This window comes from Desmodus rotundus, unplaced genomic scaffold (genome assembly GCF_022682495.2).
Source record: "Desmodus rotundus isolate HL8 unplaced genomic scaffold, HLdesRot8A.1 manual_scaffold_412, whole genome shotgun sequence".
Lineage (NCBI taxonomy): Eukaryota > Metazoa > Chordata > Mammalia > Chiroptera > Phyllostomidae > Desmodus > Desmodus rotundus.
Window position 1 is genome coordinate 20,067 of NW_026527492.1, and position 11,601 is coordinate 31,667.

At 39.0% G+C, this 11,601-nt stretch overlaps 1 pseudogene; it reads right to left on the reverse strand.

Annotated features, from left to right (window-relative positions):
• Positions 1–410: 410 nt before the first annotated feature.
• Positions 411–1,275, reverse strand: LOC128780116 (ADP/ATP translocase 2 pseudogene; annotated as a pseudogene).
• Positions 1,276–11,601: the final 10,326 nt, after the last annotated feature.

An 11,601-nucleotide genomic window follows, 5' to 3' on the forward strand; every position in this document is an offset into this window, starting at 1 on the left:
TGCCAGCCAGGCATATTTTAATTCACCATGGCCATGATATCTCCCTCTCCCTCCCTCTCTCTCCATATATATATACACACACACACACACACACACACACACACATACATATGAGATATATCATATATATATGAGATATATATGAGATATATATCAGATTGTTATTCAAATTAGTTGTTTATCTAGAGTGACTGAAATAAAAAAGTTAATTGAGTCCCATCATAATCATGGAAATGGCTTTAAAGGAAAAGTGGTCAGATGAATATTATTGCTTCTTATTTTCAAGCAGTAAATAGCTGCCATTGATAAATAGATGGCCAACAGTCTGTCCAGAATGCTCAAGATATGGTACATAATGCAACATGCCTGTTCACATTGGAGGTCAAGGGGAGGGAAGACTAGGAAATAATTTATGTGAACTTCTTGACTCCATCATACAAGACAAGCACAAAAGCACCACCCATCCCTCTGACAACATGGGACCATGCACCCTTGAAAAGGCTTTGCCTACTTGATCACCAGCAATATTCCAGCAGTCGAGCGAGCCTGTGTACATGATATCAGTTCCTTTGTGCCCTGACTGCATCAGCACGCACTCACAAACAGTGTCAAATGGATAGTAAGCCAACCCAGGTGATGAAGATGTGAGCATTCTTGGGATCTGGAAGCATTCCGTTTGCAGTGTCTCAGATATTGAAGTAGGCAGCTCGGTAGATGATAATACCCTGCACAGACACATTAAAGCCTTGGTACGGACCTCTAATCCAACCAGATCTGTAGATCTCAATGAAGCAGTCATTGAGGTCTTTGAATTCCCTTTCAGATGCAGCTTTGCCAATATCAGCGGCTAGACGAGTATGGGAAAAATCCAGAGTGTATATAAAAGAGAGTGAGGTGGCCCCAGTGGCACCACCTGATGCCAGATTCCCTGCAAAGAAGCACCAAAACTGTGTTCTCTCATGCACAGCACCCAGGAAGATCTGCTTGTATTTATCTTTAAAGGCAAAGTTGATAGCCTGGGAGGGGATGTAGCTGATGACATTGGCCAGGTTACCATACCAGAAGGACAGGATTCCCTTCTCCTTGGGGGTACACACCACATAGTCTGTAATGCTTGTATTGCTTATCTATGGTGATTTGCTTGCTGGCATGCTACACGTGCAGCAGCAGCTTGACCCACTTGATTGGCACGACCACTGTCTTGGTGATGGCCATGGCCAATCCACCTGCCAGGAAGTCCTTGGGGAAAGACCCCAAGACAGCAGCATCTGCCATGTTGAAAGGAAAGAAGGGGTGGGGTGACAGGGGACTGGGCTCATAACCAGCTGGAGCTCCAGAGCTATAGACAGCCACAGTCTTAAAGATCAAGAACAAAGTGTTGGAAGGACTGTTGAAGGACCTCTTCATTGAATGGAACAAAAGTAACAAATTCCAGAAGGGCCTATATTATACATGGAGAAGATTCTGATGACCTGCAATGAAGACCAGACAGAGGAGTGTATCTCCCTGCATCACAGTGATGATGGGCAAAGCAACACGTTTGTTTGTGATACTGAACAAAACTGGACCCAACCACAATGTTGAATTTACTGCCAGCTCTAGGTGGCTTAAACAATTCAAGAATCAGTGACCAGAGGGCAGAGGGGAGGGATTTTAGGGGAAAAGGGTGAAGGGTTTGCAGGAGCAATTATGGAGGACACATGGACAATAATGGGGGGGGGTGTTGGAAATGGGAGGGAGGTGGAGAGTGCTGGGGTGTTGGGCTGCGGTGGGGAGAAAAGGCAGAAAACTGTACTTGAACAACAACAACAACAATAATAATTTTAAAAAGCATATCATGAAACAAATTTCAACTCAAATTATAAAATTATAGAAGAAAAAAAACATATAAAAGGGGTTGCAAGATGGTCCTGGCATAGGAGGATCTTTTTCGTACTTCCTCCCAGAAACAAACTGGAAATAAAACTGAATTGGGGAACAGTCACCCTGAATTACCAAGTGAAGGCTATCTGCAAAGTAGACTTTTAACCTAGGATAGAGGGAAACCACCTTGAGACCAGTAGGAGGGATGAGGTGGCAAAACAGGGTGGCCCAGCTCCCACAGGTGGCAGCTGAAGTTGCGGAACAATAGCATTATGCAGAAGCTTCCTGCTGAGAGGAGAGATTCCTGGACCTCAGACTGGGCTTCCCAGCTGGGAGTGCCAAAGCTGGGATCAGCTGCCCATGTAGCATTCATTAGTGAAAGACGGTGGAGTTTCTATCCACTGGGAGAGATGGAACCCACTGAAGACAAAGCCATTTATTTAAAGGTCCAAAGCACCCTGGGTTCTGGCAAAGGGAGGGTGGTGCACACTGGAATCGCCTGAGGAGAGTGTGAAGTGGGGGGCATTGGGAAGAGACGTGGGGGAATGGTTGCTGGGATCCCTGTGCTGGGTCATCATGCAATATTGCAGCAGCCATTTTTTCTTGAGAAAAGCAAGGCCCTCCCAGGGAATCAGCCTGGGGAAAAACAATTATCCCACCCTTTGGGATACCTGCTCACCCTACCTGTTGAAATCTCACTCACTCCATCCTCTGGAATTTGATTTGCCCCAGCCTGCTTCTTAACTCCTGCTGTGGAGACAGCAGCATAGGCAGGCTCAGAGGGTGTCAGAGACTGGCTTTGGGTTGCAGCTTTCCCTACACTTCCATGGGAACTGGACTGGCACTTTCCCATCATGGGAGAGCTGATAGACACACCTCCTGGTTTTTGGCAGACCCAAACTCTGGGTTCTGCAGGCCATACCCACATGCCCGCTAGGGGCTCCACCCTGCAGAGTTCAGGGAAATAATCCAGGATAGACTCAGATGTGTGGCTCTGGACCAAGTAGGACTCCCACCATCTTCCCTGAAGTCTGAATGGCACCTCCCCTTCCTGGGAGATTCAGGGGCCCCACCTGCCACATTCTTCCAGAAGCCAGTTCAGAAACAGCTGTTTCAGGGACTGATTGACAGCCAGCTGGCAGGCAGAGACAGGTAGAAATGGATCTTGTGGTGCCTTGGGACTTTTGTTTACCCACCCCTGGACCCAGTGCTGATAAAAAGCCAGCTTTGTAGAGCAACTTGGCCCATCCTGGCTGTGGCCAAGCCAGGAGGAATCAGCCACAAACTCTGGATCACTTGTAGCATCACTTGTAGCCATGCAGAGGGCCAGATATGAACAGCATCTGACATTGTCTTACATCAGCTTCAGACAACATTGGAGCATTATCGAAAGGGAGATTGCAGCAGGCAGGTGCCACTTTGGTTTTTTCCCATTATTTTCTTGTTCATAGCTTTATTAATTTTTCCATGTTTGCTATTTTTCTTTTATATTTGCCATTTCATATTTCTTTCATATTATTTTCTTTAGTAATTTTACTCTCTCCTTTTCTTATTCTTTTTTTGTTATTTTAGTTTTTTTTAACGTTTTTCTTTCTTATTTTTTCTATTCCTTTTTTCCTCTGATATTCTTTTTATTTTCTTTTGTCTTCTCATATTCTTTTTTCTTTTAATATTCCTTTTTCCCTTATTCTTTTCTCTTTTGTTGTTATAATTGGGATTTTGCTTGTTTTTGTTTTGTTTTCATTTGATTTAACCAAATAGCATATGATTCCAAATACATGATATTATGGAAAAGGAGAAGCTATGCAGATAGTGAAAAGCTCATTGGTTGTCAGGGGTTTACGTCTTCCTGACATTACTACTTCTCAAATTTTATTTTTTAAGACAAAAGAAATGTTACTTTCAAGGTTTTATAGTATTCTGCCTTTAGAAAAAAATTAATTTCACTTACTATCCTAAACTATTTCTTAATTTTGTTAATTTTTGTTGTTGAAGTACAGTTGTCTCCATTTTATCCTGACTACTCTCCCCTGCCCCACCCACCCTCACCTCCCATATTCAGTCTTCACCCCAGTTGGCTTTGTCCATGGATCCTTCATACATGTTCCTTGGCTTGCCCCTTCCCCTTCTTTCCCCTGTTATCCCCCTCCCCACTTCCCTCTGTTAGTTTTTTCTTTATTTCCATGTCTCTGGTTCTATTTTACTCATTTGTTTGTTTTGTTGATTAGGTTCCACTAATAGGTGAGATCATATGGTATTTGTCTTTCACTGCCTGGCTTATTTCACTTAGCATAATGCTCCCCAGGTCCATCCATGCTCTTGTGAGGGTAGGATCCCCTTCTTTCTTTCTGGAGCATGGTATTCCATTGTGTAAATGTACCATAGTTTTCTGATCCACTCATTTACTGATGGGCACTTAGGCTGTTTCCATCACTTGGCTATTATAAATTGTGCTGCTATGAACATTGGGGTGCATAGGTTCCTATGAATCAGTGTTTCAGGGTCCTTAGGGTATAGTCCCAATAATAGAATTACTGGGTCAAAAGGCAGTTCCATTTTTAATTCTTTGAGGAAATTCCATACTGTTTTCCACAGTGGCTGCACCAGGCTGCACTCCCACAAACAGTACGCTAGGGTTCCCTTTGCTCCACATCCTTGCCAGCACCTATTATTTGTTGATTTATTGATGGCAGCTGTTTTGGTAGGTGTGAAGTGATATGTCCTTGTGGTTTTAATTTGTGTCTTTCTGATGGTTAGTGATGCTGAGCATCCTTTAACATGTATATGGCCCTCTGAATGTCCTCCTTGGAGAAGTGTCTGTTTAGGTCCTTTGTGGATTTTTAACTGCATTGTTTGTCTTCCTGGAGTGGAGTCATGTTAGTTCTTTACAAATTTTGGAGATCAAAGCCTTGTCCAAAGTATGGTTGGCAAATATGTTTTCCTATACAGTTGGTTCCCTTTCCACTTTGCTGATATTTTCTTTAGCGAATCAGAGGTTTTTAATTTGATGAAGTCCCATATGTATAATCTTTCCTTTGTGCCTTTTGCTCTAGAGGGTATATTGATGAAAATATTGCTGCGTGGAGTATCTGAATTTTCCTGCCTATGTTTCCCTCTAGGACTGTTATGGTGTTGTGACTTCATTTAAATTTTTGATCCATCCTGAGTTTATTTTGGTGTATGGTGTAAGTTTGTGGTTGAGTATCATTGTTTTGCATGTACTTATCTAGATCTCCCAACACCATTTGTTGAAAAGGCTATTTTTACTCCCTTTGATGCTCCTGCCCCCTTTGTTGAGTATTAATTGACCATAGAGACAGAAAAAAAATCCAAGAAGAGGGAAGACTCCTAAAAGTATTTCTGAAGTCAAAATTGATTTTCCATTCAAACCTTAAGAATTTGTATATTTTTTCCTACAGTTCACTGGGAAAAAAAATACAGTTACTAAAACAAAGCCTATTCTTCTAAAAATTTAAAGTTATTTGAATTTAAATCAGTAATATAATGAAAACATAAAATAGCATTATTTTATCTGTTAAATGCCAATGCCATTTAGATTTAAAATACCAGTTTTCAAAATTTACCCTTTTTTGTTTTTCATATTTCTAAGAAAATACTGGGCTTTGGAATACTATTTTCTTGCTCTTGTATTTGCATTTAGGTAGTATGCCCACAAATTACTTGTGTAAAGATCAAAGGGGTGAAGAAATAACTTAGGCTACATTTTTTTGTGCGTTCAGTACCCAAACAGGATAACTTCAGAGGCGTTTTCAGTTGTTATGGCACAGTTGCTTGGGATTAATCTGGGATTCACATACGACGACATCTATAATTGTTACTGCCCAGGAACTACATGCATTATGAACCCTCAAGCAATGTAAGGTGGTGTTGTGATTAAATCTGTGTCTTTTGGGGGGGAAATGTTTGTAGTAGTATTTGATGTATAAGCCTTTGCAATATAATTTGAGTAAGATGACTTTTTATTAAAAATATATATGCTAATTTAAAGCTTATGAAATAAATTGAGTATTGGCTATTGCAGAAAATGTGCCTAATATTTCCATATTCAATATTATAGTCTACAGAGAAAGTGTTTGTTGATAATGAGCTTTCTGGGGTTTACTAGAGTCTTGAGGCTAAATTTATTTATCATTATAAACATATGTCCCAAACACTGACTGTATGCAGGAAAGTGTGTGTCTGTCCCATGAACAGTTAACAAGATAGGTAAGTCCTACCTGTCTTATACTAGTGCATTAGAGACAGAAAAGTAAAAAGTGGCCATAGAATAAACAAAATATAAATATCTTATGATAGCTTTTTAAGAAGGAGATAAATAGGGCATAGATTGGGAGAGGAAACTTTCTAATAAAGTGGTCTAAGAAATAATTATGTTGGGACTTGGAAGTGAAAGAATGAATCTGGTCATGTAAAGAACCTGTTGAACCCTGGCTGGTGTGGCTCAGGGGACTGAGTGCCAGTCTCTGAACCAACGTGTTGCCGGTTTGATTCCCAGTCAGGGCACACGCCTGGGTTGCAAGCCAGGTCCCCAGATGGGGGTGTACGAGAGGCAACCACACATTGATGTTTTCTCTCTTTCTCTCGTTCTCCCTCCCTTCCCTCTAAAAATAAATAAATAACATCCTAAAAAAAACTTGTTGAATATTTTTCAGGGTAAGCAAGGGAGTGATGAGTCGATAGCAGGAAACTTGAGGAGTTCAAGTGACAGGAATAAGGAGACTGCAGGGGGAGAGGGATAAAAATGCCAAACAAAAGAAACAGCTGTGACTGTTAGGAAATATATAAAAGGCATAAGGGAAAGACAGTAGAGTACAATAAGGAAACAGAACAATGAGTGAGGGAAGGAAGTCCAGGAGGTGACTAATACAGGGTATGTAGGAAAGAGTCTGACCACATAATGATGACATGAGAGTTGGAACTTGATGGTCAAAGTAACAAAGTACATTTTAAATTGATTTATGCAGGATGGAGAATAAAAATGAACTTCAAATGAATGAATAATACATCGGAGGGAACAACAACATAGGAATATTTGGGAGATGAGTCTCATAATAATTACAGCAGTTTATTAAGACCAAGAGAAATGGAAATGGCTGGAATTATTTGTAGAGTTTTGAACATCACAGCTTTTAGCAGATATTGAAAGAGGCAAATATTTTTTTCTTGCAAAAGGAGAAGATGGGAAATATTGAGGTAGTTAGTATTTGTTATACTGGGGGCTCTGAGTCCTTCTTTAGCATTAAGTGCACAGTTACATAGGTCAGGATCTCCGAGGACAAGGGATCTAAAGTGTGCGAGCCATCAGCATATTGATGGGAATTAAAACCATGAACTGATGATTTAGAAGGAAGTTGAAAAGAGTGAAAGGAGGTGCCTTAAGTTGGAACTTTGCATACTTGTCATACAGAGGAAGAAGATATTAAAATAAGAACCAAGATAAGATGTATCCTTACCTAGGGAGGACTATGTTTTAAGAATAAGGGAGAGGCCCTGCTGGGGTGACTCAGTTGGTTGAACAGGGTCCTCTACACCAAAAGGTTGCAGGTTGCCTTCTGTGTCAGGGCACATGCCCAGGTTTTGGGTGCGACACAGGTTTCAGGTGCAGTCCTGGGCCAGGGCATGTACCGGAGGCAACTGATCCATGTTTCTCTTTCAGGTAGACATCTCTCTCTCCCTTTCTCTCTCTTCCCCACTTCCTCTCTTTCTAAAGTCAATAAACATATCCTCAGGTATGGATTAAAAAAAAGAATAAGGGAAATGATGAAAGTAAAATGGTAAAAGAATCAGTACGGTGTTTTAGTCCCCTCCAATTTTGTGATGAAATAACTAGTTAAAACTAGGAAAACAAACAAAGGAAAAGCATCTTCTCCACTTCCAGAACTGGAATGCACCAAAGATAGCAGCAGGTGGGGCCAATCTACTGACAAAATAACATCTACATGAGGTAAATAACTGTGTAGGAGGAAATGACATTAACACAGTGAGACCTTAAAACACCTGACAGACCTGGGAGCTCAGAAATCATTGAGTAATTCATATGCCAAAAAGTTGTTCCCCCCTGAGGCTGAAATATCAGTAAACTTGTGCCATTATAGGAGCCCAAATTTGTGGGGATATTGCAAATTGCAGGTGATAGCAAAGGGACTGACCATTTCTCAAGATGCTGGTGTGGCCGTTGTCTCTGTGCTTTATAAATCTAATCACTAACAGCTGCCAGAGGGGAGGGGGTGGAGTGGATGAAAGAAGATGAAGGAATTCACCAAAAACATATTTGCATAACCCATAGACTCAGACAACAATGTGGTGATGGCCAGAGGGAGGGGCATGGTGGGGACAGAGTAGAGGTGGGAAGGGGTTCGGGGGAATGGGGACATTTGTAAGTGTCAACAATAACAATAAAGAAAAAAAGAATTGGTCAGATATAATAATAATTGACTCTGAGTTTTACCATTTATTCCAAATGACATATCTAAAATATTTACAAGTAACATAGTATTTCTAGAAAAGTATGAATATTTTCAAGTGAAAGTTTTATTAAACAAATGTAATGTTTAAAAAAATCTAACAACAACGAGGACGTGTAGCACCCAGGTAATATCTTAAAATACTATTCTCCACTAGAACAACCTGGGGCACCGTGGAGAAATGATAGATTACAGGGCTAAGGCAGAGAAAGTACAAATGAGCCTTGAACAACTTGTGTGAATACAAGGTGCTGTGCAAAGAACTATGGAGATTTGTCAGGGGCTCAAAAGCCAGTTGGAAGGGGCTCCCTATAGTCAAGTATGTGACCATTTGAATGTCATAGATAATAAGGATAGTAATGTATTATAACCCATTTAATATAGTACTGTAGGAAAACATGATTCCACAATTATGTAAATACATGAATGAATAAATTGGAAAGTTAGAAATGGGATATTTACTTAAAACCAAAGTACCTCCCTACAAATAATTTTTACGTTTTTTAAGGAAAAAACGTAATTTTAGAATGAAGACTGGCAGACATACCTTTAATCAGCTAATCAAAGTAATTTCTGTCAGTACTATTACAAACCAAAATCACGTGCCTTTGTTAGGATGCTGTGAAATGAACTCAGCAACACTTGTGATAATGTTGCATCACCTCAGTCTAATCATGAGGAAGCATTTCATAAACCGAAATTGAGGGATATTTTACCAAAAAATTGACTGGTAATAATGAAACTGTTTTGGTCATGAAATCTAATAAAAAAGTAAGTAACTAGACTAAGGAGACAAGAGAACTAAAGGTGATGGTTGATTCCGAGCTTTATCCTTTTGCTATAAAAGTTACAATATTGTGCTGAAGGGAAATTCTGAATGAAATATTAGGATTAGGAATTAATGTGTCATTATAATGTGTCATTATTTCCTGGATTTAAAGTATCTGTTTTAGGAGAATTCATTTTCTATGTAAAAATTATACTTTAAAATATTTAGAGTTATCAAAATATTTTGATGACAACTTACAGTTAACTGTTTCAGGAAAAAAAATTATCTTTAGGGCTCTATTTGTATCATTTTTCTAAGTTTGAGATGGCTACAAAATTAAACAAAAATGCATTCAACTGCAATTTAAAAATATGCATTCATGCAATTTAAAAATAAACAATAATTTAAGGCATATACATTATACATACTTAATGTTGAGATATTTTAATTGATTGTTACCATGGAACAAATATTTCTGATTATTTCCCTAACACAGTCAACTACCTTTTATTCCTTTAGTTTGCCATGTAAATTTGCTAGTATATTTCATATTGTTAATGATGTCTGAGAGGGTGTTCCAACAAACTGGGTCACCTGACCAGGGCTTCAAATTCTTAATGATAATTAGTACTCTATAATAATGATTATAATTATGATGACAATAATAACAAAAATAATGAATAATGGGACATACTTAAATAGACCTTTTGTGTGGCAAGCACTGTTGTGTTTTAATATATTGTGACTCATGTCACCTTAAACTTCCTCTGCTTGCTAGATTTCCATGATATTAAATTACAGTATAAATGAGCCCATTCCTTCCATTTATGACTTGTATTAACAATAAAAGCTCTGTCTCATTCTTGGCTTTCCTGTAATTGAAGTTGTATGGAATGAACAGTGTTATATGGAACAGTGTTAATTTGATAGTGACTTTGCCCCACTTATCTGAAGAATATAATTTAATTTTAGACGCTCCAATGGTGTAAAGTTGTTTAGCAGTTGCAGTGTGGATGCATTTATACATAAAGTTGTACAACCAGAATTAAAATGTCTTCAGAATCAAACTGTTTCAAAACTGGTTGTCCAAGGAAGGCAATCAACGTGTGGCAATGGAATTATAGAAACCGGAGAGCAGTGTGATTGTGGCTTTCCTGAGGTGAGTGACAAACTTTGATAGTTTACATAAAGATTTGTTTTATTGTTTCTCATATTGTGCTATAAATATAGATGTGGTACTAAAGGGGGAGCTTTTTCTCAAATGCTGCACCGTTTTGTCAAATATCTAAGGTGCAGAGATAAGGGACATGGGAGGACTGACTCATCCTGAATTTGAAGCATTTGAAGGATTTAAGTATGGAGTAAGTGTAGCATGGGTTCAATGTGATTTTCTCCATTGTGTAACCATTGACAGTAATGCTCATCTTTTTGTATCATAAATATCTGTACCATTAATAAGGTGATCATCACTTAAGTTGTCTCCTGAATTGTCCCCAAGCGACTAGATTAGTTCCCTAAGTTATAAAATGTGTTGCTAACCTCTTCATCTCTTGATTTCAGTTCTGGCATTTGGGGAACTTCACTCACTTTAACATGGTTGCACTGAATTGAGTTAATCATAATCCATATTTTATTCTTGTTATATTTAGTTTTCTGCTATTATCATTTTTCAGTTGTGCTTGGCAAGATAACTAATCACTGAATTTTGTTGTGCCTGCTTTCCTATACTTGTGTATGGTGTTTTTTTGAATGATATGTATTTTCTAGAAAACATAAAATGCCTCTAATTATTAGGAACAAAATTCTTTATAACTTGATTGCATTATAATTGTGAGTGAATGACACAAATCCTCTGTATTTCTATTAATTTTGATAGACATCTCAGCACTTGAGAAATTATTTTTTAAAATTTTATTTAAATAGTTTTGACTTTTATCGTTGTTCAAGTACAGTTTTCTGTCTTTTCCCCCCACCACTCTCCACCACCCCAGCCTTCCCCTCCTTCCTCCCTTGTTTCTATCCCCACTTCTTATTGTGCATGTGTCCTTTATATTTGTTCCTGTAAAGCCCTCACCCTTTTCCCCTATTGTCCCCTCCCCTCTCCCTTCTGGTTACTGCCAGGTTGTTCCCAGTTTCAATGTCTTTGGTTATATTTTGTCTACTTGTTGGTTTTGTTGATTAGGTTCTAGTTAAACGTGAGATCATATGGTATTTGTCTTTCACAGTCTGGCTTATTTCACTTAGCACAATGCTCTCCAGTTCCATCCATGCTGTTGCAAAGGGTAGGAGCTCCTTCTTTCTCTCTGTTGCATAGTATTCCATTGTGTAAATGTATCATAGTGTTTTGATCCATTCATTTACTGATGGGCACTTAGGTTGCTTCCAGCACTTGGCTATTGTGAATTGTGCTGCTATGAACATTGGGGTGCATAGGTTCTTTTGGATTGGTGTTTCAGGGTTTTTAGGGTATAATCCTAGCAGTGA